The following is a 27,765-nucleotide window of genomic DNA, read 5'->3' on the forward strand; positions in this document are numbered from 1 at the left end:
TTCCATGTTTCACTTCTTTTTCTAATATATAAGATTCATTCAGGACCCCTTTATCAATTTATAATACATGACCCCTATATTACGGGCATAACAATTATTTCTCCGCCCTAACTCCAATAGTGCTATTTATAATTTCCCCAAATACTCATCTATTCCCTCTATAAAACATCTATAACATGTGCACATCCAATATGACGACATTTCCCCTTTGGCAGTATAACCATTATCTAAACATAGATTTCCAAACAACCATTGTGCACTGTCTTACAAAAATTCTTATCTGCTTTTCCTCCTGGTGGTGGCCGGCTGGAACAGGATCCCACTAGTGTCCATTTCCTTATCATTTCGTGACATTGCTGCCCACCCCTAATTATAACTTTATCAGGTGTCCACCCTCTTCTCTCCCCTAGAAACATCTACTATACTTAAAACACTGTCTTACAAAAATTATTATCTACTTTTCCTCCTGGCGGTGGCCATCTGGAACAGGATCCCAGTAGTGTCCATTCCTTTATAACTTCGTGTGATTACTACCCTCCCCTAATTATCTAATATAACCTTATCAGGTGTCCACCCTCTCTCTCCCCTAGAAACATCTATTATACTTAAATGTAATCTTAACCTATTCTCCACTTTTTTCATATCCAGTATGTATGGGTAAGTGCTCTCCATAATAAAAACTTTTAATCCTGTCTCATTAGCCACCGTCATTGGAATAATATTTCAATCCACAGCCTCCTATATCTACATAGTGTCAATTTTGAAATATATTCAAAACCCCTTTACTTATCTACTACCTTACAGACCTAACAATTAATTCATTTCTTGTGAAGGGGGAAGAAGAAAAAAAAAAAAAAAAAAAACACCTTATTTATATGTATATATTTCTTCTGGATGGCCTTTTGGGCAAGAGTGTCCCCACAATTCAATCTTTGATCTGATTGAGTCTAATCCGTTGCAAGATATAATATAGTTTAGATTCCCTCATCCCCAGTCCCATCCCTCTTATTGCTACTGTGGACTCATTCCCTCTTCCTTTCATTGTATTAATACACATTGTTCGCTTGTGGCCTTTGACCATCCAGAAGCAAGCAATACAAAATGTTCCTCTAAATTACTTATATCATCTTAGGTTAAGTACTTTGCTACTATCTAACCACAATGTGGGGTCCAATATTTCCACCAATATATACAAAAATTCATAGGTGTCATAGCAACCACTATACTCCAACTTACAAAGAAGAAAAAAAAAAAGAAGAAGAAAGCCCCTCTCCCCTCAACAGCCCCCCCCCCCCCCCCCCCCCAAGTCCCCCAGTCCTCTCCTCCCCAACCCTCCCCCCCACTTCACATAAAAGTGCTCATATATTTAGTAATTTATGACTCCTGGACCTAGGCTCGTACATCCCAGCATCTGGGTTCCAGTCAGTGAGTTCCACAGGCGCAATTGCCAAGAATGAGAAAAAATCTGGGAGATCTCTTGGATGTCTAAGGAAAAAAGTTCTTTGATTTTTCCTAACAATTAAACTAAACGGGAACCCCCATCTATACTGTATATTCTCTTTTTGTAGGACAGTCAGCAAGGGGCGAATAGCTTTCCTCTGTTGTAGAGTACTTGGGGCCAGGTCCTGGTAAAGCTGAATTCTGTGTGTTTCCCATAGGAGGTTTTCCTGGGTCCTGGCTGCCTCCATTATAGCTTCTTTTTCTTTCACTTAGTTTTTATTTGCAAAAGATTATGTGCATTACAAGGTTAAAACTTTCATCATATAAAACATATAAACCAAGTGCTATAAGTACATTTACTAATACTTCAAACTGAATATAAAGTAAGTCTTACGTTACATCAGAACATAATGAACATTAAGTATTGGTATAAGATCAAGTGTCGACACCTCAGTATTAGACATATATAATTTCCTACAAAGCCCAGGACAGCCAATTAATATACCGTATATCCTCGGCTATAAGTCGAGAAATTTAGGACTGACTCACAGTGTAAAAGTGGGGGGGGGGGTCGACTTGTACTTGAGACAGTCCTAAATTTACCAACTTATAGCTGGGGTCCGGTGCCTCTTTCTCTTAATTATGCTATTCTAAACTGCCCCCCTCTCTGGCTCTCCCTCCCTCCTGCCTCCACCTACTAATAATTATGGCCAGTTTCCCTAACAAACCTCCCCTCCCTTCCCAGCCGCTGTGGTGCCTCCCTGTCTCTGAGTGCCCGCTGCCCTCTCCATACGGATGTCCGCCTCTCTCTCCCCGTTACATGAATGCAGTGTAAGCCGGGCTGACATACATTACCTAATCCCCCGCTGCGCGCTGTGTCCTCTGATCTCCTCTTCGCTGATGCCGGTAAGTGTACTATAGCGTCTCTCCCGCTTCCGGTACCATGTGACTCCCGATGTCACATGGTACCGGAAGCGGGAGAGACGCTATAGTACGCTTACCAGCATCAGCGAAGAGGAGATCAGAGGACACAGCGCGCAGCGGGGGATTAGGTAATGTATGTCAGCCCGGCTTACACTGCATTCACGTAACGGGGAGAGAGAGACGGACATCCGTAGGGAGAGGGCAGCGGGCACTCAGAGACAGGGAGGCACCACAGCGGCTGGGAAGGGAGGGGAGGTTTGAGGGGAAACTCTGCCCTAGCAATGTATGCCTGATGTGCTGCAATGTGCACTCTGCATACAGGGCACTTGGGGTGGGGGAGAGAGAGAGGGGTCTATAGGTGGGCAAACTAAGGAATCACAAGGCACACAGAAGGGAGGACACAGCTGCAGCCACACAGGGCACAGGGGTTCAATGTTGGGCAGGTGCTGGCTGCAACTGGGGAGTTAGCTATTATCCTCTCCTAGTTTCCAAGTGCAGACATTACTTCTGGTCCCCAAGTGTAGAACCAGTAACCCTCCTAGTCCCCACCTGCAGCTATCAACTATCGTGGGCCGACTTATACTTGAAACATTGAAAAATACCAGCTTAAGTGGGTCAAATTTTGGGGTCGACTTATACACGAGGTCGACTTGTATCCGAGTATATACGGTACTATAATGTTATACATTAAAGCCCATAATTATTTTATTCCCCTCCACCCAATCCGTTTGAGATTTAAGTTTAGTATCATGTACTATGCTATATAGGTAATCCATTAGTCTAATATCCTCTAGTCTTGACATCACTAAACTATTAGGGATAGTGGTTTGCTTCCATTGTCGGGCTACTGACCATAGAACTGCACATATTGCAGCATAATAGATCCTTCTATACTTTTTGGGGACTGCAGGGTTGGGTGCAAATAATAAAGCATGCATAGGTTCAATATTTATAGTAGTAGAAGTGACAGCGGATAGATTGAGTTGCAAAATGTCCCATATCAGTTTAATTTTATTACAGTACCAAAAAATGTGGGATAGTGTGCCATTTTCTTGGCAGCCCCTAAAGCATAATGGAGAGGCTGCAGGGAAGAGCTTGTGTATTTTCTCAGGGGATCTATACCATCTTGTGAATAATTTTAATGCCGTATCCTTTATCATTGGAGTAAGAGTTGCTGTCAGCAGGTTTTGTGCCAGTGCACGCCACTGAGTTAGATCTAAGTTTATTCGGAGTTCTTCCTCCCAGTCTGTCATTAGTTTGGTTTTTTGTTCTTGCTGCAAACCTATCATATGTATATATAGCCTAGAGATAGTGCCCGTCAGTGGTTCATTGCTTAAGTACCAATTCTCATAAAAAGTGCAGTTGTACCTTTCCAAGGGGGCCGTAGATTTAAGAAAGAAATCTCGAATTTGAAGATAATGAAAATATTCACAATTAGGTATGCCATAGTTATACTGAAATAGCGAAAAGGCAGAAAATTTGTCTGAGACCCAAAACCTATTTGAGGTGGTGAGTCCCAGAGAGATCCATTTGTCAAATGGGGTCCTATTTTGAAAGGCTAATGGAAACCCGGGGTGACCTATAAATGATAGGCGAGGGGGTTTTGGTGAGCATAGCTTCACAATTCCTCTATATTTATGCCATAATTCAAAATCTGTGTGCACTATTAGGTTAAGGTCCCGCAACCCTCTAGCCTGTGTGAGTGATAGGTAAGGGATATTTTGAATATTGTAAGGGAGAACAGAATCTGCCTCAAATTGTGCCCAAAGGGTCTGCCCTGGGGATCTAGACCATTGAACTTGTTGAGAAAAGCGTGTTGCCAGAAAGTAATAAAAGATATTGGGAACTCCCACCCCACCGTCTGTCTGTTGCCTGTATAGATAAATGTTTTTAAAACGGGCTGGTTTCCCACCCCATATAAATGTATTAATAGCTTTCTGAATTTTCGTTAGCATGGTTTTCGAGGGGTTTATAGGAAGGGCTCTCATAAGATATAATATACGAGGCAAAATTACCATTTTTACTGCGGTTGCCTTACCCAGCCAAGAAATTTTATATCGTGTCCACTCGTGTAAGGTGTGTTCAATAGATTTTAGCATAGGTACATAGTTAGCTGTGACTAATGAGTCAAAGGATGAGGTCAATTTTATACCCAAATAGGGGAAATGAGACTCGGTCCATCTAAAGTCAAAATTCGCCTTATATAATTTGACCACTTGAGGGGGCAGGTTAACTGGCAGTGCATATGATTTTGAGGTGTTCACTCTTAAACCTGATAACGCTCCGAATCGGTCCAATAAAGGCAATAGTATGGGCATAGAGGTGAGCAGCTGTGAAAGAAATAGCAAGGCGTCATCCTTGTTTCATATAACCCTTAATATCTGAATTATTATGTATGGCCAATGAGAGGAGTTCTATAGCTATTGAGAATAATAATGGCGATAGAGGGCAGCCTTGTCTGGTTCCTCTCGTTATAGACAAGGGGTTAGATAAAATTCCAGGCATTTTTATTTTAGCTGTGGGGTTGCTGTATAGTGCCAATATCCCATTAAAGAAAGGGGCCCATAATTCCCATTTTGAAGAGTACCTTATTAAGATATGTCCACAACACTGAATCAAAGGCCTTATGAAGGTCCAGACTCAGCATTAAGTATCTTTGGTTATATAATTTAGCGTCCTGGAGGATGTTACATGCCAGTCTGGTATTGTCCGTGGTTTGACGTTGAGGTATAAAACCTGATTGTGGAAGAGAAAGAAGGTCTGAAATAACCAGGGATAGACGACTGGCCAAAATTTTCGAGAAGATCTTGGTGTCATTATTAAAGAGATTGGACGATAATTTTGTGGGAGGGTATGATCTAGATTGGGTTTAGGTATCAGTGACACGAAGGCTTGTGTTAAGTCTGGAGTAAATTTATTACCTTGTAGGGAATCGTTATATAATCTTTTCATTTGTGGGATTAGAATGTCCTTAAACAGTTTATAGTATTGGCCTGTAAACCCATCTGGGCCTGGTGCTTTGGAGGTTTTTAGTGAAGAGATAGCTGTGGAAATTTCTTCATCTGTGATAGGCGAATTAAGTATTTCTAATTTGTCTGCAGGGAGGGAAGGTATAGGAAGGGAATTTAGCCAGTCGTCTATCCCTGGGTCAACCTGTGTAGCAGGTGAAAATAATGCACTATAATATTTTTCAAAGATAGTCATAACTTTAATAGGCAATGACTCTACTGACCCATGTCCATTCTGGAGTTTACACAAATGGGGGGGTTTATAATAGGAGGATAATTTCCTCGCAAACATAGTGCTCGCTGAGTTTCCATAAAGTAAAAATTTAGCTCTGGAAAATTTCAAGGCTTTCTCTGTGGATTCTGAGAGTATTTGGTTCAAGGCATATCTTATCTTTTATTAGAGTTAGAGTATTGTGATCAAGATCAGCACTGTGTTTTCTATAGAGTAAATCCAACTCCTTAGAAAGTTTAAGAATATTCGCATGTCTTTGTTTTTTGCGTTTAGAAGCCATCTGCATAAACTTCCCCCTTATTACAGCCTTATGGGCTGACCATAGAGTTGTATTTGACACCTCACCATTATTGTTTAGGATAAAGTATTCCTCCAGAATGGACTGGGCCTCACTCACCACGCCCGAGTCTTGTAATAGTAAGTCATTCAAACGCCAATTCTCTGTTAAAAATGGGGTGCCTAATGTTTTTAGTGAACCCAGTACTATTTGGTGATCTGACCAAGAACACGACAGGATATCAGCGGACTGAGCATTGGTCATCAAAACAGCTGACAGAAAGATATGATCTAGTCTAGCGTATGAATTTTGAGGATGCGAATAATAAGTATAACTTCTGTCACCCATATTGAATGCTCTCCAAAGGTCAGTCATCTGATTTGTGTTCAGTGCTCGTCGTAGGGATTTAGGAAAAGTTCTACTTCCCTCAGTGGAAAAACTTCTGTCAACCAAAGCTTTTGAGACACAATTGAAATCCCCTGCTATAAGTAAGTGGTTGGATTGAAGCCCTTCTATTTTAATGAATAAATCTTTACAAAATTGAGCTTGCATCGAGTGTGGGGCATATACATTGCATAAAGTAACCTCCTTGCCTGAGAGAGTACATTGGAGAATAAGAAACCTACTTTCAGGATCCTTATATATCCTTTTTAGTTCAAACTGAACTCCATTTCTAATTAAGATGGCAACACCTCTTGTTTTATTCCTATACTTTGTATAGTAGTATTGACCGAAATTTCTACTCAGGAAAGAGGGGGGGTTCGATTGTGAGAAGTGAGTCTCCTGTAAAAGTAGGGTACAATACCCTACTGCTACTACTGTAAAAGTAGGATATCTGCTTTCAACTGTTTGTATTGACGACATGCAGTCCTACGTTTATTGGGGGGAATTAAATCCTTGCACGTTATGGCTAATAATGTTTAGGGTCATTTTTATGGGGGGTAAAAAAGCGAATTATAGGAATGCAAGAGGCTATGTCATCCATTGGCTGTCCTGAGCACCAAGTCATTAAATAAAAAGGGTCATAGGAAAAAGGTGTCTGTAGTTGATCATATTGCATGGAAGTAAACATCATAACTAATGTAAACAGGTAAAACATATTAACCTGGACCGAGTCCATTAATGAATAGAAAACACAACAAAGTTTTTAAATCTACAGGCTGCGTCCCCACTTATTAGTGGGAGAGGAGTCCTGAGAATCAACAACCTCCCTAAAAGAGTAGGCTGAGGGGGGTAACGCAAAATGCACAGAGCCTGGCTTCGGGAAAACCGCCAGACATGCTTGAAATAAAATGCGTAGCAAGTCACTGCAAGGTTTAAACCTGGAGTGTGCAAAAAATATAAAGTTCGGGGCTGCATTAGGATAACATAGGATAATATAGGAAAAGACATAATAAGCAGAAAACAAAATTTAAGATGATATCACCCATCCATCACGGAGGATCTGGAGAGGAGGATCGAGATGCCGGCAGGTTGTTTGATCTTTGCGAGCGTTGAGACCAGATAGGCGAGAGCGATTTCTGACTTGCTCCCTTTAATGGTGAGGGGGCTCTTTGTAGGCTCAATTTTTGTAACATCTTATTGCCATCGCTGGGTGACTGAGCAATATGAGTGGTTCCATTTTCCGTGACGATCAACTTAAAGGGAAACCCCCAGCGGTATCGGATTTGGGCCTTTGAGAGCACTGAAGTTACATTTTTAATCGCCTTACGTTTTTCCAGCGTGGTGGGCGACAGGTCCTGGAAAATCTGTATTGAGTGTTCCTCATATTGCAAGTTAGTAGTAGATCTGGCCGCTTTTAGTATCTGTTCCTTTATTAAAAACTCTTTCAGGCACAAGACGATATCCCTGGGTGGTTTTTCAGGTGGGGGCTGCACTCTAAGAGGCCTGTGGATCCTGTCACATATGAAGGCCTCAGTTGCGGTATCTGGAAGCAGTTTCTGGAAGATGGCCATAACGTGGGGTGCAAGTTCCTGATAGGATTCTGGTAGGCCCCGTATACGGAGGTTATTCCTCCTGTTTCTGTTATCCAGGTCCTCTGACTGGGCTTGTAGTGCTTGCACCGTTTTGTTTAGAGTACGATGTTCCTTTTGGAGGGCTTTGTGCAAGGCCAGTAGCTCGTCATGCTTGGTTTCCAGAACATCCGTCCGGGAACCGAGTGACGCGATCTCTTGGGTAAGGGAGGCCTCCACTCGCCTAAGTTCCGATTGAAATTTACCTGCAAGGCGGGTGTACATTTGCTCTAGACTGTCCTCCAGGTCCTGTTTAGTTAGAGAGCGTGACCGTTCTGGTTTAGCTGTTGTCCAGTCCGCGCCTCCTTCCGACATGGAGTCTTGTGATGGCATGGGTGAGGCGCAGCCATCTTGGGAAGGCATGCTGGAATCCCGCGGCCTCAGAAAGTAGTTCGTTACAGCTCTCTGGCGCCTGGAAGCCCTGGTCTTTTTCCTTTGGGACATGCACCGCAGCTTTATGAAGAGGTGGCTGAAGAATTAGGCTTCTGAAGTTATGCGAATTACCCCTGCGAGCGGCTTTTGTAGCCCGGCGAGTACGGAGCTACATCTAGCTGCTTCCTTCCTTCAGCGCGCCGCGCATGCGCCCCTATATAGCTTCTTTTTCATGGAAATGATGTATTTGGCAAATAATATCTCTCGGCAATTCGCCTGTTTTAGGAATCTGTCTCAAAGCTCTAGGACACCTCTCAAACTGCAATATTTGTTCTATGGGCCTGTTTAATAACTTATTAAACAGCTGGGTCAAAACAGGTTGGAGCTCATCTTGTCCACAGGTTTCAGGTATAACGCGGACTCTAATATTTTTCCTCTGGGATCTATTTTGGAGATCTTCAACTTGGTATCTAGATCCGCAATAGCTGTTCTGCTTATCTCTCTCCTCCCATAGCTTAGTGGTCATAGCCTGCAAGTCAGTTACAGCTGCTTCGAGCTTATTAACTTTGTTATCTACAGTGTGTAAAGCTTCACGGAATAGCTCTAGTTCAGCTTAAGTGGTCTCGACTATTTTTTCTGTTTGTTCGGTAAGGTCCTGCTTAGTAGGTAGCATTTTTAAAAATTGCCAGATATCATCCAGATTCCTTTGTCCTTTCTGTGCTCCCTCATGGGGGTCAGTGGTGTGCGACCCTGTCTGAGTTTTTTCTGTTTGCTTGCAGACCCCCCCCCCCCCCCCCCCAGTTTTGGGGAAAAAGTCTTTTGCTGATCTCTGGGATTGGTTTAGACTATCGTCAGCCTCTTCCTTTTTCCTACTGCGTCCCATCATTTTTAATTACTTTAGGGTAGCAGTTCAGGATATTTGGACCAGCCACTAAGAATATTTAGTTTATAATAAAGAAGCCTATGGATTCAGCCCTTTCCCAAGCTCCAGACACTGGGTCTTAACAACAGTTCTGTAATAGTGTGGTGTTAGCAGGTTTTACTTACAGGGCCAGGAATTCCTAAGGCAGGGTCTCACTCATCACCTCCTCTGGCTCACTATCACCACCGATGCGTCTCTGAGCCACCTCAGACCTGCGACCCAGCGGGCTCTCCCCAGCCCAGGATGCGTGGAGTGAGCTGTATAGATTGCTCCTGTAAGTCTCTAGCAGAGAGCCCTACTCATTTGGCTCGTCTCTGTGTCTACCGGGCCAGCCTGGGTTTCCACTGCTACAGGCTGGTCTCCATATGTGTGCGTCTCTGGGCCACAAGGCTTTCACGGCACTACTTGTCAGCCGCACAGGGCACACCGGATGGACTTCGCTGCTGGTTCTCTCCTGTGTCGGGCAGGCCTCCGAGCAGCCACTCCTCTCTTCAAATCCCAAAGAGGCGATCTCGCGCGTACAAGGCGCACTGAGCGGGCCACACCACCGGTTTTCCGCGGTGTCGTGCGGTCTTCCGGAAGGCCACGCTTCTCTCCCAGATCTCCCGGGTCCCAAGGAGTCACTCTCGCGGCTTCAGTACCGCTCGGCGGAACTCATTCGTGAGGGAGAATGCCAAGCGAAGCTTCCACGGAGGGGATGGAGACGGAGCAGCGGGACAGACCCCACCCTACGTCATCACGTCAGCACGCCCCCCCAATCTATTGTGTTCTGATGTAGCTGGTGCGTGAATTGTAGGCCTGCTGGATTGGAGTTGAGGAATTCGAGGAACTGGGGGATGAGGTTTGGGTCACCTTTCCAGATAAATATAAGGTTGACTATATAACGTCGATATAGTATGACATTGTCTGTGAAGGGATTGTCTGTTGTCATTTTGATAAGTTCTATATAACCCATGGTGAGATTTTCATACGAAGGTGCGAAGGAGCTCCCCATTGCCGTGCCACTGACCTGTTGGTAGGTGTCATTACAGAAGGTGAAAATGTTATGTGTGATTAGGAATTAGGAATTCAGTACAGCTGGTAAGAAACTGTAGTTGTGATGTTGGCATGGACGGATTGGTGGACAGGAAACGTTGAATGGCTTTTAGACCGAAATGGTGGGGGATATTTGTATATAAAGTAGTAACATAACAGGTCAACCACATGAAGTCAGGTTGCCATTTAACATTTTTTAGAAGTTCAATGAGGTGCTGGGAGTCCTTTAGGTATGATGGTAGATTCTGTAAATGATGTTGAAGATGTTGGTCTAAGAACTGGGATAAGTTGCTAGTGATGGAATTGATACCTGAGATGATGGGTCGTCCTGGTGGCTTGACAATGTTCTCGTGTATTTTTGATAGGTAGTAAAAGAAAGGGGTCTTGGGTTGGTGGTTAATGATAAAATTTATTTCGTTCTTTGTTTGAATGTTATTGAAGAAGGCTGTGTTGATTAGTGATTTTAGTGTGTTCTTTTGTGGTATCTGACTGCAGTTTTTTTATAGTGTCGGTTGTCATTGAATAGTCTATGGGCCTCTTCCATGTAATCGGTTCTATTTAGGATGACTATACCTCCCCCTTTGTCTGATGACTTTATCACGAGTTCTGGATTGTTTTTGAGGGTATTGAGGGCTGCTTTCTCTGGTGAGGTTGGAGGTGGGTAGTGGATTACCAGGTTGTAAAGATTGTAAGTCTGAGCACCATGGAATAAAATGTGTTGATGAAGTTACCTTTAGAGGTGGTTGGATAGAACCTGGATCCTTTAAGCTGGGTTGGATAGAAACTCGATCCTGGATCCTTTAAGCTGGGTTGAGATGAATTGTTCTGTGGCGATTTCAGCTGTTGAGTGGTGCAGATGGGTGTGTTGTCGCCATTTGTAATGATTAAGGGAACTGGGTTATTATTTGGGTTGGATTTACTGTATTTTTGTGGCGAAGTGGCGTTTCAGTGTTCGTTTTCTTATTATAGGAGTTCAGATCTGTGAAGGAGTTCAAACATATCTGCTAATTTGGTGGGGCAATATGACAGGCCTTTTTCAAGTAGGGATATTCCATTTTTGGATAATATATGTTTCGATCAATTGAAGATGCATTTTGTTTGTGGAGTGGAGAGTTGCAAGCGGCCTAGGGTTGAGTTAGATTTCTTTTTTCGCTTGCCTCCTCTGCATCCCTTTTATCTACATCCGCTATGGGTCTTTTTAGAATGTTCCCAGGCTGTAATGTTGTTCAGTTGGCTTTGGGACTTGGTAATTTGTTTGTGAGGATGTTCTGGGATAGGGAGGAGGGGAGTTCTAAAAAAAGAGAGAATGACTGTGTCATTCGGTTTCTTGTTTAGGTTAGTCGAGCTATTGTTCGAGTTGGGAACTGGTTTGAAATAGTTGGTGATAGAGGCTTGTTGTGTTTTTGGTGATGTGTCACGTGTGGGGCTGGGGTGGGTGTTGGGAGGGGAGAAGATTATGGTCAAAATAGCTTCTTCCGGGTTCGGATGAATGGTAAAATTGAGAGGGGGTTGTGTGTTGCAAATGCTGATTTGTTTGGCTCCAAGTTCTATTCCGGGGGAACTGGTATCCTGCGTGTTTGAAGGTTTACTGTTGATATTGAGAGTATCTGGTGGTCCATCTTTGGAGAAATTATAATCTGGGTTGTTTGGTATTGGGTCTTTGTTGTTGGAGGCATTAGGTTTTAGGCCCAGGATAGGGGTACTTGTTATAAGTGGGGGTCCAGATTTTTGTGGGGTATGCATTTTACTGGCCTTATGTTGATGTGGTAGCTTTGGTTTTAGAGTAGGGCTGGGCAGCACTTTGGTAAAGGAAAACGCATTTGGAGTTATTAGGGGGGGTTGTGAATGTGATGGTGTTTGTTGAGGGTTTGTTTGCATTCTCAGTGGTGATTTCAATGTTTATTGGTGTGGTGGCGGTGGAGGTGGTGCTGGTACAAAAGGTGGTGGTGGATATGGTGGGTATTTAAATGTGGGAGGAAGTTATTATTATTATTATTTATTGTATTTATAAAGCGCCAACATATTACGCAGAGGTATATTTAGGCTCATTAGTGGAACTGGTGGTGCTGTGGGATTACCAGTAGGTGGGTGCCCTGACGCATATACACAGATATATATTTAATTCAAAGCCCGTTTTATGAAAATATTCTATGTATACATTATATTTATATCTCAGCTGTCTGTATGAGTACTTAGCATACGGTCTTCTGTCAACAGTTAAAGTGGTTTGCAAAATTATTGGCCCCCTTGAAGTTTTCCACATTTTGCCATATTACTGCCACAAACATGAATCAATTTTATTGGAATTCCACGTGAGAAGTGGAACGAAAATCATATACGATTACAAACATTTAAAAAAAAAATAACTGCAAAGTGGGGTGTGCGCAATTATTCAGCCCCGAGACAATACTTTGTAGAACCACCGTTTGCTGCAATTACAGATGCCAGTCTTTTAGGGTATGTCTCTACCAGCTTTGCACATCTAGAGACTGAAATACTTGCACATTCTTCTTTGCAAAACACCTCCAGCTCAGTCAGATTAGCGGTGTGAACAGCAGTTTTCAGATCTTGCTACAGATTCTCGATTGGATTTAGATCTGGACTTTGACTGGGCCATTCTAACACATGGATATGTTTTGTTTTAAACCAATCCATTGTTGCCCTGGCTTTATGTTCAGGGTCGTTGTCCTGCTGGAAGGTGAACCTCCGCCCCAGTCTCAAGTCTTTTGCAGACTCCAAGAGGTTTTCTTCCAAGATTATCCTGTATTTGGCTCCATTCATCTTCCCATCAACTCTGACCAGCTTCCCTGTCCCTGCTGAAGAGAAGCACCCCCAGAGCATGATGCTGCCACCACCATATTTGACAGTGGGGATGGTGTGTTTAGAGTGATGTGCAGTGTTCGTTTTCTGCCACACATAGCATTCTGCATTTTGGCCAAAAAGTTCCATTTTGGTCTCATCTGACCAGAGCACCTTCTTCCACATGGTTGCTGTGTCCCCCAGACCCCCACACGGCTTGTGGCAAACTGCAAATGGGACTTCTTATGCTTTTCTGTTAACAATGGCTTTCTTCTTGCCACTCTTCCATAAAGGCCAACTTTGTGCAGCGCACAACGAATAGTTGTCCTATGGACAGATTTCCCCACCTGAGCTGTAGATCTCTGCAGCTTGTCCAGAGTCACCATGGGCCTCTTGACTGCATTTCTGATCAGCCCTCTCCTCGTTTGGCCTGTGAGTTTAGGTGGACGGCCTTGTCTTGGTAGGTTTACAGTTGTGCCATACTCCTTCCATTTCTGAATGATCGCTTGAACAGTGATCCATGGGATGTTCAAGGCTTTGGAAATCTTTTTGTAGCCTAAGCCTGCTTTAAATTTCTCAATAACTTTATCCCTGACCTGGTGTGTTCTTTGGACTTCATGGTGTTGTTGCTCCCAATATTCTCTTAGACAACCTCTGAGGCCGTCACAGAGCAGCTGTATTTTTACTAACAGATTACACACAGGTGCACTCTATTTAGTCATTAGCACTCAGGCAATGTCTATGGGCAACTGACTGCACTCAAACCAAAGGGGGCTGAATAAGTATGCACACCCCACTTTGCAGTTATTTTTTTGTACAAAATGTTTGGAATCGTGTATGATTTTCATTCCACTTCTCACGTGTACACCACTTTGTATTGGTCTTTCACGTGGAATTCCAATAAAATTGATTCAGGTTTGTGGCAGTAATATGACAAAATGTGGAAAACTTCAAGGGGGCCGAATACTTTTGCAAACCACTGTATATGCTCCTATTTATTGCCGGAGGAAGTGGGGTATACCTGAGAAACGCGTTGCACCTTGTTCGGAGTATGTAAATAAACTGATTTTTGCTTAAAACGGCATTTTTTTGTGTGTCTGTTTTGGAGGGGCAAGTCCACCGCTACCTATTTTTTACCTATTTTATCTATTTTAAAGAAATATTGTTTTTACCCTGTTGGCGCCTCTGTACTACTATTGAAATATGTATATGTTCTTCTCACCTCAGATCATATTGCACCTTCCTGAATGTGATACTTTAGTGCGCATTATTCCATTGTGTATCATTTTGCCAGTATTGGATATCTGAAACATACTCCTCCACTGGATGTTTCCCTTGCCACAAGGACTGAAGGCCTTGGGTGATGTGGAGCATCATGGATCATCGTACAATTTGGCCAGGCCCCCAAAGAAAGCATTCACAGACTTAGAAGCTTCATGTTCCTGTTCCATGAGATGAAGCCTGAGGCTCTCCATGCAAAAATGAAAAGATTTCTACTACTCTAGTAATCTCCGCAGCATAGGTCTGAGGCTGCAAGGAAAAGAATAATAGTCAGACACTCCTGAAAACACAAAACTTGTTACAGTTCCCCAGAGGTGCCTCTAGGGACCAGCAGATAAGGCAAATGCCTGGAGCGGGAGATTTATCCAGAGACCGCCCTTCCAGGGGAAAAAAAAAAAAAAGTTTATTTTTTCTGTCCTTCGAGACTGAAAACTATGGGTGCGGAGAGAAAAAGATGTAATGAAAGCATCAGTTCAGCAAATAAGGAATCTACAAACCTTTTGTCTACAACATAACTTTGTATGACGAAGAAAAATTTGGTCCGCTTCAAAGTTATACCAACAGTTTATTTGGGACTTATCCCAGAACAGCCACAAAAACGCTCAGCTAACATGTTTCGGACCTATGGTGGTCCTTAATCATAGCATCGATGCTATGATTAAGGACCACCATAGGTCCGAAACATGTTAGCTGAGCGTTTTTGTGGCTGTTCTGGGATAAGTCCCAAATAAACTGTTGGTATAACTTTGAAGCGGACCAAATTTTTCTTCGTTCTACTTTGACCTGTGGGGTGGTTGCCCAGGTCCAGCTCGGTTACCCTCACAAGAGTAGCGGTACATCCACCTTTTTCACATAACTTTGTATGACATTCCCCAATTAGTGTTATCTGGGGATCTGGAGTGTGTCTGTCTCTGCACTCCTGTCCTGCCCCTTCTGATGACTATGAAGGAAAAGAAAACACATCAGAAGAGGAGGATGGTGTCATACTGTGGAAGCAGTGATTCCACAAATGAAGTCGGCACACCATCTGTATTTCTAAGTGTATGATAAAGTGGCACAGGCATGCCACAAATCAACAGAGTCCACGAGTATTATCAGCACACCAGGAGTATCAGCACACACTTATTTTATTATGCCAGTTTCCACAATATGGTCCAAATATGGACCATATTGTGGCACAACAAAAGAAGTGTGTGCTGATACTCCTGGTGTGCTGATGCTTGTGGATTCTGTGGAAGCAGGTAACTACAAGTCATGCCAGAACGGACTGGCCAGGGGAAAAGGGGGGAGAATTCCCCCCAGGCTGCCTCTCATTTAATGATTTAGAGCTTGTAGAGTGTCTGGTGCATTGAAATTTTTGTATAAAGCAATGTAAAGCACTAGGCTGGCTAAGGGAAATAAAAGTACAATTTGCAATTACAGGGGATGGAAAGCTTGTAAACGTACACAGCATGATGCAGAGGAGAGGCTTGCCTCCTGCAGGATCCATAGAAAAAGACTCATACATGTTACAGGTCACCTGACCCTTCCTCAAGTGTACCACCCACAACACTTCCTTCCCTTATAAAGGACCACCCATACAGGTTGCCCCACCCAAGTGCATCATTACATCATCACACATAGTCATTATATACAATATCTTATATTCCTATACAGGGAACTAGTATACCGTCAATGATTTGTGGAGGGGTCATCAATAAAGGTGCACATTCAGGAACACAAACGGAGCATTGCAGAAGTTCGCAAAAATCTGGAGAAGGGAATTGAGAAGCAAAATGTCCCTGTAGGCCGGCATTTTGTGCTAACTGGACATCCTGCTTCTCAGCTGAGATGGATGGTATTAGACACTGTCCCCCCTCTTCGAAGAGGGGGTAATAGAGAAAAGGTGTTGCTCCGCAAAGAAGTGGAGTGGATAAGGAAATTAGATTGTGTGAGCCCAAGGGGCCTCAATGAGTATGTAAGTTACAAATGTTTGCTGTGATTTATTTCAGGAAAGAAAAAATTGTGGGATGGCAAATGCTGCGGGATTATTGATGACCCCTCCACAAATCATTGCAAGGTAGACGGTATAGAAGTTTCCTGTATAGGAATTTAAGATATTGTATATAATGACTATGTGTGATGATGTAATGATGCACTTGGGTGGGGCAACCTGTATGGGTGGTCCTTTATAAGGGAAGGAAGTGTTGTGGGTAGTACACTTGAGGAAGGGTCAGGTTAACATGTATGTGTCCTTGCTCGAAACAAAAACAGAAGTTTGAAGCCTGTGGAGTGCCTTTTCCTTATTGTTTGTGGATTCTACAGAGCAGGAGTGGTGAACCTGCAGGGAAAGTGCACCGGCCAGCTGCCTTATTCAGGTTAGCCACATTGAGTAACACTAAGGTGGTCTTTGAAGTCCATAGAAAAAGACTCTGTCTGCTCTCTCACCATTGTAAAGAATGCATGTGGACACCTAGATAAGGTATAAAACAGGTTGAAAAGTTTTTGACAGTCCCTAGACTCCAGGAGGGCTCTTGCAGCTTGTGTGAGAGATTGACAGGGGCAGGAGTCAAATTACAGGCAAGCTGCCTCTGTGTGATGTGGGACTGCAATACAGATAAGCTCTCTGCTTCATCTCAGGCTATTCTCAGTATCTTTCCACTCCTATTCTCTCCCTCACTCACCTTCTTTCCCCCTTTCCCCTAGTGCTGGCTGTGTTCTTATCATACAGGAAAGCTAAAGAAAAGTGCTTTTCTCCCTTCTCTCTGGATAGTGTAATGGTTAAGGACTCTACCTCTGGCACAGGTGACCTGGGTTCAAACCTCAGCAAATCTTCCTGCTCAGTAAGCCAGCACCTATTCAGTAGGAGACCTTGGGCAAGATTCTTAATACTGCTACTGCTTAGTGGCTCAAGCGCTTTGAGTCCGCCAGGAGAAAAGCGCAACACAAATGTTCCTTGTCACTCTCTACTTTGCCCCAACCCACCCTCACAATTTAATCACCCTAATCTTGTTGTTAGTAACCCTAGCCTATAGCTGTCAATACATGCATTTATTTTTATAGACAGATTATTTCACAATGATCGAATCTGGGGATTATTATTCACCCACATTGATCATAATTTTGAACAATCCATGGCAAAAATGTATCAAAACTACGATCAAACAGTACATTTTTCAATTGGACACAGTGGTATAGTGGCGGTAGATTGGCAGCCCATAGTATTGCACAGAAACACTGCTGTAATATGATTAGTTTCTGGTGAAATGCTGCCGCATTATGATCATTTTCATGGCAGGGAGGGGGCCCATGGGGGGGGGGGGGGGAGTTTGGGTACAGGCTTCCTCGCCTGGAGTTACACAACGGCTAGTAGCGCCCCTGCAGTCCTCCATGAACCAATCAGGAAGCTGGAGTTTAGGCCCAGGTGTTGAAGTGATCACACTTTTGGTGCTAAAACAGGAACCGGAAGAGGAGGGGCTATGAAACCCTGAACCAGGCTTCCTGCTAGTATCCTTGCTGAACCTCCTAAACAGATGTCAGATTTGCAATTTGTTGTCACAGTTGATGTTTTAGTGTTGATGATCTTTACATCATTGGAAATATAGGTGTACGTTGATAGGATAAATAAAGTACAAATGGGTATCCTGTATAATTTAATATCATTCAACCATGTATTATTATGGTTCTTCAACAGTCAACTTCATACCAACTGACCACCCCTGCTCTATAGAATCATTGCATGGGCAGATACGCCTTATTTAACCACTTAAGGACTGCAGTCATTAAGTACCCCTTAAAGAGACTCCGTAACAAAAATTGCATCCTGTTTTTTATCATCCTACAAGTTCAAAAACTATTCTAATGTGTTCTGGCTTACTGCAGCACTTTGTACTATCACAGTCTCTGTAATAAATCAACTTATCTCTCTCTTGTCAGACGTGTCAGCCTGTGTCTGGAAGGCTGCCAAGTTCTTCAGTGTTGTGGTTCTGCTATGAACTCCCCCTTCCAGGCCCCTCTCTGCACACTGCCTGTGTGTTATTTAGATTAGTGCAGCTTCTCTCTTCTCTCTTATCTTTTACAAGCTGGATAAATCGTCCTCTGAGCTGGCTGGGCTTTCACATACTGAGGAAATTCAGACAAGGGCAAAGCTGTTTGCAGGAAGAAAAGAGCAGCCTGAAACTTCAGTGCATGAGAACAGGGGGAAAGAAATACACAAATTATCTCTTGAGATTCAAAAGGAAGGGTGTATACAGCCTGCTTGTGTATGGATGTATTTTCTATGTGTGGACATACTGTACATCAACCTACTTCCTGTTTTGGTGGCCATTTTGTTTGTTTATAAACAAACTTTTTAAAACTGTTTTAACCACTTTTAATGCGGTGGGGAGCGGCGAAATTGTGACAGAGGGTAATAGGAGATGTCCCCTAACGCACTGGTATGTTTACTTTTATGTGATTTTAACAATACAGATTCTCTTTAAAGAGAATTTGTATTGTTAAAAATCGCACAAAAGTAAACATACCAGTGCGTTAGGGGACATCTCCTATTACCCTCTGTCACAATTTCGCCGCTCCTCGCCGCATTAAAAGTGGTTAAAAACAGTTTTAAAAAGTTTGTTTATAAACAAACAAAATGGCCACCAAAACAGGAAGTAGGTTGATGTACAGTATGTCCACACATAGAAAATACATTCATACACAAGCAGGCTGTATACACCCTTCCTTTTGAATCTCAAGAGATCATTTGTGTTTCTTTCCCCCTGCAGCTATCTTCCACTGAAGTGGCTGTTTCTTTCTGCAGAGTGCAGACAGCTCTGCCTGTATGTAATTTCTCAGTATGTGAAAGCCCAGCCAGCTCAGAGGAGGATTTAACCAGCTTGTAAAAGATAAAAGAGAAGAGAGAAGCTGCCCTAATCTAAATAACTCACAGGCAGTGTGCAGAGAGGGGCTTGGAGGGGGGAGATGCATCACAGAACCACAACACTGAAGAACTTGGCAGCCTTCCAGACACAGGCTGACAAGTCTGACAAGAGAGAGATAAGTTGATTTATTACAGAGATGGTGATAGTTTGATTGCTGATGTGATTTTTAGTTGTTATTATATTCATCAAAAAAGACATGAATTTTGTCAAATTTTTTTTTTTTTTTTTAAAGTTTCCATTTCTGCTAACTGAATGAAATCTGCCACGGGCTCACCATGCCCATCTATGAATACTTTGGGGTGTCTACTTTCCAAAATGAGGTCAATTGTGGGGTGTGTTTACTGCCCTGGCATTTTGGGGGGTGCTAAATTGTAAGCACCCCTGTAAAGACTAAAGGTGCTCATAGGACTTTGGGCCCCTTAGTGCAACTAGGCTGTAAAAAAGTGTCACATGTGGTATCGCCGTACTCAGGAGAAATAGTATGTGTTTTGGAGTGTATTTTTACACATACACATGCTGGGTGGGAGAAATATCTCTGTAAATGACAAATTTTTTTTTATTTTTTTTTTTTTACACACAATTGTCCATTTACAGAGATATTTCTTCCCCCCAGCATGGGTATGTGTAAAAATACACCCCAATACACGTTATACTTCTCCTGAGTACGGTGATACCACATGTGTGACACTTTTTTGCAGCCTAGGTGCGCTAAGGGGCCCAAAGTCCTATGAGTACCTTTAGGATTTCACAGGTCATTTTGAGGCATTTGGTTTCTAGACTACTCCCCACGGTTTAAGGGCCCCTTAAATGCCAGGGCAGTATAGGAACCCCACAAGTGACCCCATTTTAGAAAGAAGACACCCCAAGGTATTCCGTTAGGAGTATGGTGAGTTCATAGAAGATTTTATTTTTTGTCACAAGTTTGTGAAAAAAAACAATAAAAATCAATTTACGCTAAGTGTCATTTTCCACTAACTTGTGACAAAAAATAAAATCTTCTATGAACTCATCATACACCTAACGGAATACCTTGGGGTGTCTTCTTTCTAAAATCTGGTCACTTGCCAGGGCAGTATAGGAACCCCACAAGTGACCCCATTTTAGAAAGAAGACACCCCAAGGTATTCCGTTAGGTGTATGAGGAGTTCATAGAAGATTTTATTTGTGTCACAAGTTAGTGGAAAATGAATCAATTTCCGCTAACTTGTGACAAAAATAAAATCTTCTATGAACTCATAATACACCTAACGGAACACCTTGGGGTGTCTTCTTTCTAAAATGGGGTCACTTATGGGGTTCCTATACTGCCCTGACATTTTAGGGGCCCAAACCCGTTAGTAGTCTGGAAACCAAATGCCTCAAAATGACTGTTCAGGGGTGTAAGCATCTGCAAATTTTGATGACAGGTGGTCTATGAGGGGCCAAATTTTCGGGACCGGTCATAAGCAGGGTGGCCTCTTAGATGACAGGTTGTATTGGCAGTGAAATGCAGGAAGCGCAGGATGTTCTCAAATCGTGACCTGGACATGGCAGCAGAGAACATGGGCATGTGATGTATTGGGTGCGTAGATCAATAAGACTGCAATACATTCTTTTTGACTAGACCCATGCCCCCTAGTGGCCGGACTGCACAATGCCTTCCAATCACACAGACCATGCAATCTGTGGTTGCAATCGGTGCGCAGAAACCGCTGAGATTTTGGCAGCAGACGGACTAGAAGGGAGTCTGTGAGTTACGGTAATACAAATTACACACTATTTCAGGGTATAACTGCCACCCCCTCTGTTACCATGGGACTGAGGATCCCACTGACTGGCTGACTCTAGACCTGCAAATAGAAACGGTTAAAAACACTCTATTTTATCTAGCTATCAACAATAGTAGCGACTCTTCAGAAGCCAGGGTTCAGTTTTGTGTTGCTGAATAATAGGTGTAGCCAAACAAATAAATGACGTTAGCGTAGTTTATTAAAAATGCAATATAAATAATCAATATATACAAAAAATGCTTAAAATCAACAATTATAGAGACATTAGTAGCGTAGAAAAAAATAAAAAGGGAGAAAATACTTAGAGAATCTGTACTCTAAAATTCTTACAATAAAAAGCATACCATTGTATTCATTATGTTCTCCTGGGCTTCTCTGTGCTGTTTCTGACTCTCCCCGCTGCAATCCTGGCTTGTAATTGCCATTTTTATCCAGTGTTTACAAACAAAAAACAGCTCAGTGTGTGAGTCATACAGAGCTTGGAGGGGGCCTGGAGAGGGTGTGTACAGCTTCTAGCCAATAACAAACAGCACAGCATATGACTGCCTCAGCCCAACAGAGGAGAGAAGATTAGATCATATAACAGAGATAATACAGCCACTGTGCAAATAGGAAAGGCTGCAGTTAGACAGAGCACATTAGAACAGGTATAGGAACTTATAGGATAGAATAAATAAGAATGAAAATTTTGTTACAGAGTCTCTTTAAGTTCGTGGAAATATGTCCTTTCTGGGAAAACTCGTAAAGTTCCTTTGTTTCAGTTCAGGAGCATAGTTCAGACAAGATGGCCGCTAACCACATGATCCTCTGGCTAACAGCAGCATGCTCTCGTGAAGATGGAATTTGGAGGACTGCCCCTCCCTGTATGCACCCTGGTTTTATGGAAGCTAGTTTTGGGGGTGGAACAAAGCCAGCCCACTCTGGTTCACAAACCAATCACAGTTCATTCCCTCGGAGAGAGAATTAGGTTTAAACTTATAAAACGCTGTAATTCAAAACCGATAAATGCCACATTTGCGCTGATAACAGATTAATATTCCTCAGATTATCACAATTCCTATGACATCAGCCTTGATTAGGGTAGAAGGTCCAGTTCCTGAGCAGTTTAATAACTTGGTTGTAGTGTACCCCTTGCCCGCTCAAGACTGGTATCAAAAGTTTCAGCAAGACACCTAAAACCCAATGATACAACTCTCATAACTATCCTAGATGCTATATTCCGTAAATAGGCAAAAAATCACATACCGCATTAATTTTCTCTCTGCTTCTGACGGAGTCAGGCAGTCTGGTCTCATGCGGAGTTTATCCTGTCTCTTCAAAAGGCAGTAACACTTGCCATTTGGGGGCTTACTGCTGGAGAGCTTTCACACAGTGTCACTGGCCAGGAAAGGGACTCCTTTGATCAAGTTAATTTACACAAACATTAACTTCACAGGTCAGCAAACATACTTCAGGAGAAGAAAAAATGTCATTCTGATCGCTGCAATGACTGCGGTGTGCAATCTGAGGGAGTGGGCGGGTAATTGGGTGCCCGCAAGGGGCAGATTAGGGTCTGATCTGATGGGTAGCAGTGACAGGTGGTGACTGATGGGTGATTGATGGGTGATCAGTGGGTGATTAGAGGGGAGAAAAGATGTAAATAATGCACTGGGGAGGTGATCAGGGGGGGGGTCTGAGGGCGATCTGAGGGCGATGGCGGGTGATTGGGTGCCCGCAAGGGGCAGATGAGGGTATGATCTGATAGGTATGATGGGTAGCAGTGACAGGGGGTGATTGATGGGTGATTAGAGGGGAGAACAGATGTAAATAATGCACTGGGGAGGTGATCAAGGGGGGGGGGGGGGTCTGAGGGCGATCTGAGGGTGTGGACGGGTGTTTGGGTGCCTGCAGGGGGCAGCTTAGGGTCTGATCTGATGGGTAGCAGTGACAGGTGGTGACAGGGGGTGATTGATAGGTGATCAGTGTGTGATTAGAGGGGAGAATAGATGCAACTGACAGGCGATCAGTGGGTGATTATAGGGGAGGATAGATGTATACAGTACACAGGGAGGTCTGGGGAGGATCTGAGGGTGTGTGTGGGGCAGTTTAGGACCTAATATAAAATATAGTGTTGACAGATAGTGACAGGGAGTGATTGATGGGTGATTAGGGGGTGATTGAGTGCAAACAGTGGTCTGAGGGGGCGATCAGGGGGGGTTGAGGGGTGCTGTGGGCGATCAGGGGGCAGGATCAGTGTTTGTGTGTGCTTACTAGGGCGGCTGCCTCCTGCCCTGGTGGTCCCTCGATCACTGGGACCACCAGGACAGGAGGCAGCCTGTATAATACGCTTTCTATACATTATACGCTTACTATGTGGCAGATCGGAGGTTAACAACCCGCCGGCGCTGCTAATTGGCCGGCGGGATGACGTTGCAGGTGGGCGGAGCTTCAGTCCCCCAGGTATCGACACCTATTGGTGTTACGCGGCCCTGGAGGTGCCACTTTGCCGACGCCCATAGGTAGTGGGCGGTCGGCAAGTGGTTAACCACTAGTTTGTGGCAGTATATCTACACCTTGCGGGAATGTTTCAGGAACGTAGATACTCGCCTATTGATGTTAATGGATGGCACGCATGCAAGCACCCCTCAGTGGCGGTATACTAGTACACCTATCAGTGAATGGGAACTGTGTGCAGGTATCAATGATCGCTGGCATCAATAAGATGCCTGCGGTCATTGCAATAAACAAAGTAAGATATCCGCACATTACTTCCTGCTAACATACCAATAGTGCGAGGACATCTTGTGGACATAAAGTAAAATTACACCTACATACACTTTTTAAATAAAAAGAAAATACATATACAGTTAAAATTAACGCCTTACCTCCCCCACACTCTCATAGTTACCCCAACACACACACACACACACACACACACACACACCTCAGCATAATTGAGTATACCTTCGTTTCCTTTCATTATCAACTTTTCTATGAGATAATGTGCTACAAAATTGAAAATACTCCCACAAATGTGGGCCATTGACTGCAAAGAAGATTTGTTAATTTGCACACACCAAAAAGTGAATTTCCTAACAAATTCATTCAAGCCTATGTTGCTAAATTCAGTACACCCCAACTATAGTCTTAGGACAAAAGCCACACTTAAAATTCTAATTATCAGGCATTCAACCACAGGTGAGTCTAATGATTAATTTAAGAGGTGCACAGCAGACAGGTGACTATAAAAGGGCATTACTTAAAGTGAACCTCCAGACTAAAAATCTACTCAGCAGCACTGAAAAGGCTTGGTGTTTCTTTAACAGTTTCACAGCATCAGAACTTTGTTTTTCTTACATAAGCCTTATTTCTAGCTGCACAAAAGCTTAAGCTCCGCTCCATCAAAGAAAACTGCCCGGGCTTTTTTCCCTGATGCTGTGCAAAGTATGATGGGATTTCCTATGTTGTTATTCATGTTGCCTAGCAACTGGGAGGGGTGATCAGCACACAGGGCAATTGAAACTGTGTCTCATTCTCCTTGTCACCTCCTTTCAACCAAAAAGATGGCTGCCCTCATTAAATAAAACATTTTCCTGTTCTTTTAAAACAAGGTGGGTAAGAGATTATATTACCTATTTTAATTAACATAACTAATGCAACTCAATGACAGTATGTTTGTTTAGGCTGAAGTTCCTCTTAAAAGAAAAACCCTTCCCATTTCATGCTGTCAGTAATGGCTCCACGTGGAAGAGAAATGTAAAAAAAAAATCTGAGAAAGGAAATCAATACTTTACACAAAAAAGGTGAGGGCTACAAGAAGATCAGCAAAGCTTTACATATCAGTCAAAATACTGTAGCAAAAGTAATCCAAAAATTTAAGAAAGATGGAAGTGCAAGCATCTTACAGAGACGTCCAGGCCGTCCACGGAGGTTAACATCTTACATATTACATTTTTTAACAAAATGCATAAATAGTTACCTTAGGGGCTAAACTTTTTATTTTATTTTTTAATATTTACAGTAGCAATAAAAAGTGTGTGAACCCTTTGGAATTATATGGATTTCTGCACACATTGGTCGTAAAATGTGATATGATCTTCATCTAAGTCACAACAATAGACAATCACAGTCTGCTTAGACTAATACCACACAACTAATTAAATGTTTCTATGTTTTTATTGAACACTCCATGTAAACATTCACAGTGCAAGTGGAAAAAGTATGTGGAACCTTGGATTTAATAACTGGTTCAACCTTCTTTGGCAGCAATAACTTCAACCAAACATTTACTGTAGTTGCAGATCAGACGTGCACAATGGTCAGGAGTAATTTTTGGCCATTCCACTTTACAGAACTGTTTCAGTTCAGCAATATTCTTAGGATGTGTGGTGTAAATCGCTTTCCTGAGGTCATGCCATAGCATCTCAATCAGGTTGAGGTCAGGACTCTGACTGGGCCACTCCAGAAGGCATATTTTCTTCTGTTTAAAAGGACTCCGAGCTCAAGTAAAAAAAGAAAGTTGTACTCACCCGGGGCTTTTTCCAGCCCAGTGCTGGTCGGGAGGTCCCACGACGGCATCCTGGCTGCTCTCCTAGTCCCCGCTCCGGAATGGCTGACCGGCCGCAGCCCGGGCGACACTCTGCTGAGTGTCGGGCTGTTCCTTCCGCGTATGACGCGGCTGACGGCACATGCTGGCCGCCTCGCGTCATCACGGCGGCCGGCGTGAAAGTACTGCGCATGCGCGATTAAAGCGCGCATGCGCCGTACTGCCACGCCGGCCGCCATGATGACGCGAGGCGGCCGGCGTGCGGCCGGTCAGCCATTCCGGAGCAGGGACTAGGAGAGGAGCCTAGGATGCCGTCGTGGGACCTCACGACCAGCACTGGGCTGGAAAAAGCCCCGGGTGAGTACAACTTTCTTTTTTTACTTGAGCTCGGAGTCCCTTTAAGCCAGGGGTAGGGAATCTTGGCTCTCCAGCTGTTAAGGAACTACAAGTCCTACAATGCATTGCAGGATTCTGACAGTCACAGCCATGAATAATAAAGGCAAATGCATGCTGGGATTTGTAGTTTTATCACAACTGGAGAGCCAAGGTTCCCTACCCCTGCTTTAAGCCATTCTGTTTTACTTCTATGCTTTGGGTCATTGTCCGGTTGCAACACCCATCTTTTGCTGAGCTTCAGCTAGTGGACAGATGGCCTTAAGTTCTCCTGCGAAATATATTGATAAACTTTGGAATTCATTTTTCCTTCAATAATTGCAATCCATCCATGCCCTGATGCAGCCCCAAACCATAACGCCCCTACCACCATACTTCACAGTTGGGATGATGTTTTGATGTTGGTGTGCTGTGCTTCTTTTTCTCTACACATAGTGTTGTGTGTTTCTTCCAAACAACTCAACTTTGGTTTCATCTGTCTACAGAACTACAGAAAATGTTGCTATGGAACACCCAAGTGCTCTTTTGAAAACTTTAAACATGCAACAATGGTTTTTTTTGGACAGCAATGGCTTCCTCTGAGATATCCTCCCATGAACTCCATTCTTGTTTAGTGTTTTATGTATCATAGATTTGCTAACATGGATGTTAGCATATGCCAGATACTTTTGTAAGTCTTTAGCTGTCACTCTAGGATTCTTCTTCACCTCATTGAGCATTCTGCGCTGTGCTCTTGCAGTCATCTTTACAGGACGGCCACTCCTAAGGAAGGTAGCAGCAGTGCTGATATTTCTCCATGTATAGACAATTTGTCTTACTGTGGACTGAAGAACTGCAAGGCTTTTGGAGATACTTGTATAACCCTGCCCAGCTTTATGCAAGTCAACAATTCTTAATCGTAAGTCTTCTGAGAGCTCTTTTGTTCGAGGCATCATTCACATCAGGCAATGCTTATTAGGAAAAGAAAACCCAAAACTGGTGTGTTTTTATAGGTCAGGGCAGCTGTAACCAACACCTCCAATCTCATCTCATTGGCTGGACTCCAGCTGGCCGACACCTCACTCCAATTAGCTCTTGGAGATGTCATTAGTCTAGGGGTTCACATACTTTTCCCACTTGCACTGTGAATATTTACATGGTATGTTCAATAAAAACACGGAAACGTTTAATTATTTGTGTGGTATTAGATTAATCAAATAATATGTTTAAAGTTGAAACAAATAAAGTAATTGTCTATTGTTGTGACTTAGGTGAACATCAAATCACATTTTATGATCAATTTGTGCAGACATCCATATCATTCAATGGTTAATTTGCATATATTCAGCAGTGGTGCTCTGGGAGACATCTCGAGCCCGCTCCAACCTGAATTATCGCAAATTCTTTCTGTTTTAGGAAAGCAATTTTTTGTTTTTCCATATCATTCCAAAGGGTTCACATACTTTTTCTTGCTACTGTATGTTATTAGGGTATATTAGTGTGTTTTTTTTGTTTTGCTTTTTGCAAATAGGGGCTTGTAATTAGTGATGGACACAAAAAGGAAAAAATACACCTTTATTTCCAAATAAAATATTTTTGCCATACATTGTACTAGGAAAATATTTTAAATGTTGTAATGACGGGGACAAATGGGCAAATAAAACAGGTGGGTTTTAATTACAGCAGCATGCATTATTTTAAAACTATAATAGTTAAAAAAAACAAACAGAAAATTATTTTTTACATTTTTTCTTATTATTCCCTTTAAAATGCATATAACATAAAATAATTCTTAGCGAAACATACCACCCAAAGAAAACCTAATTGGTAGTGAATAAACAAGATATAGATCAGTTTGTTGTAATTAGTAGTGATAAAGTTATTGTCGAATGAATG

General features: G+C 42.9%; 1 protein-coding gene across 2 annotated transcripts in view; it reads right to left on the reverse strand.

The window, feature by feature from the left end:
* Positions 1 to 27,765, reverse strand: part of FH (fumarate hydratase) — a 452,710-nt gene that overhangs the window by 198,693 nt on the left and 226,252 nt on the right. The window lies entirely within an intron of this gene.

Source organism: Hyperolius riggenbachi, chromosome 4, assembly GCF_040937935.1.
Source record: "Hyperolius riggenbachi isolate aHypRig1 chromosome 4, aHypRig1.pri, whole genome shotgun sequence".
Classification (NCBI taxonomy): Eukaryota; Metazoa; Chordata; class Amphibia; order Anura; family Hyperoliidae; genus Hyperolius; species Hyperolius riggenbachi.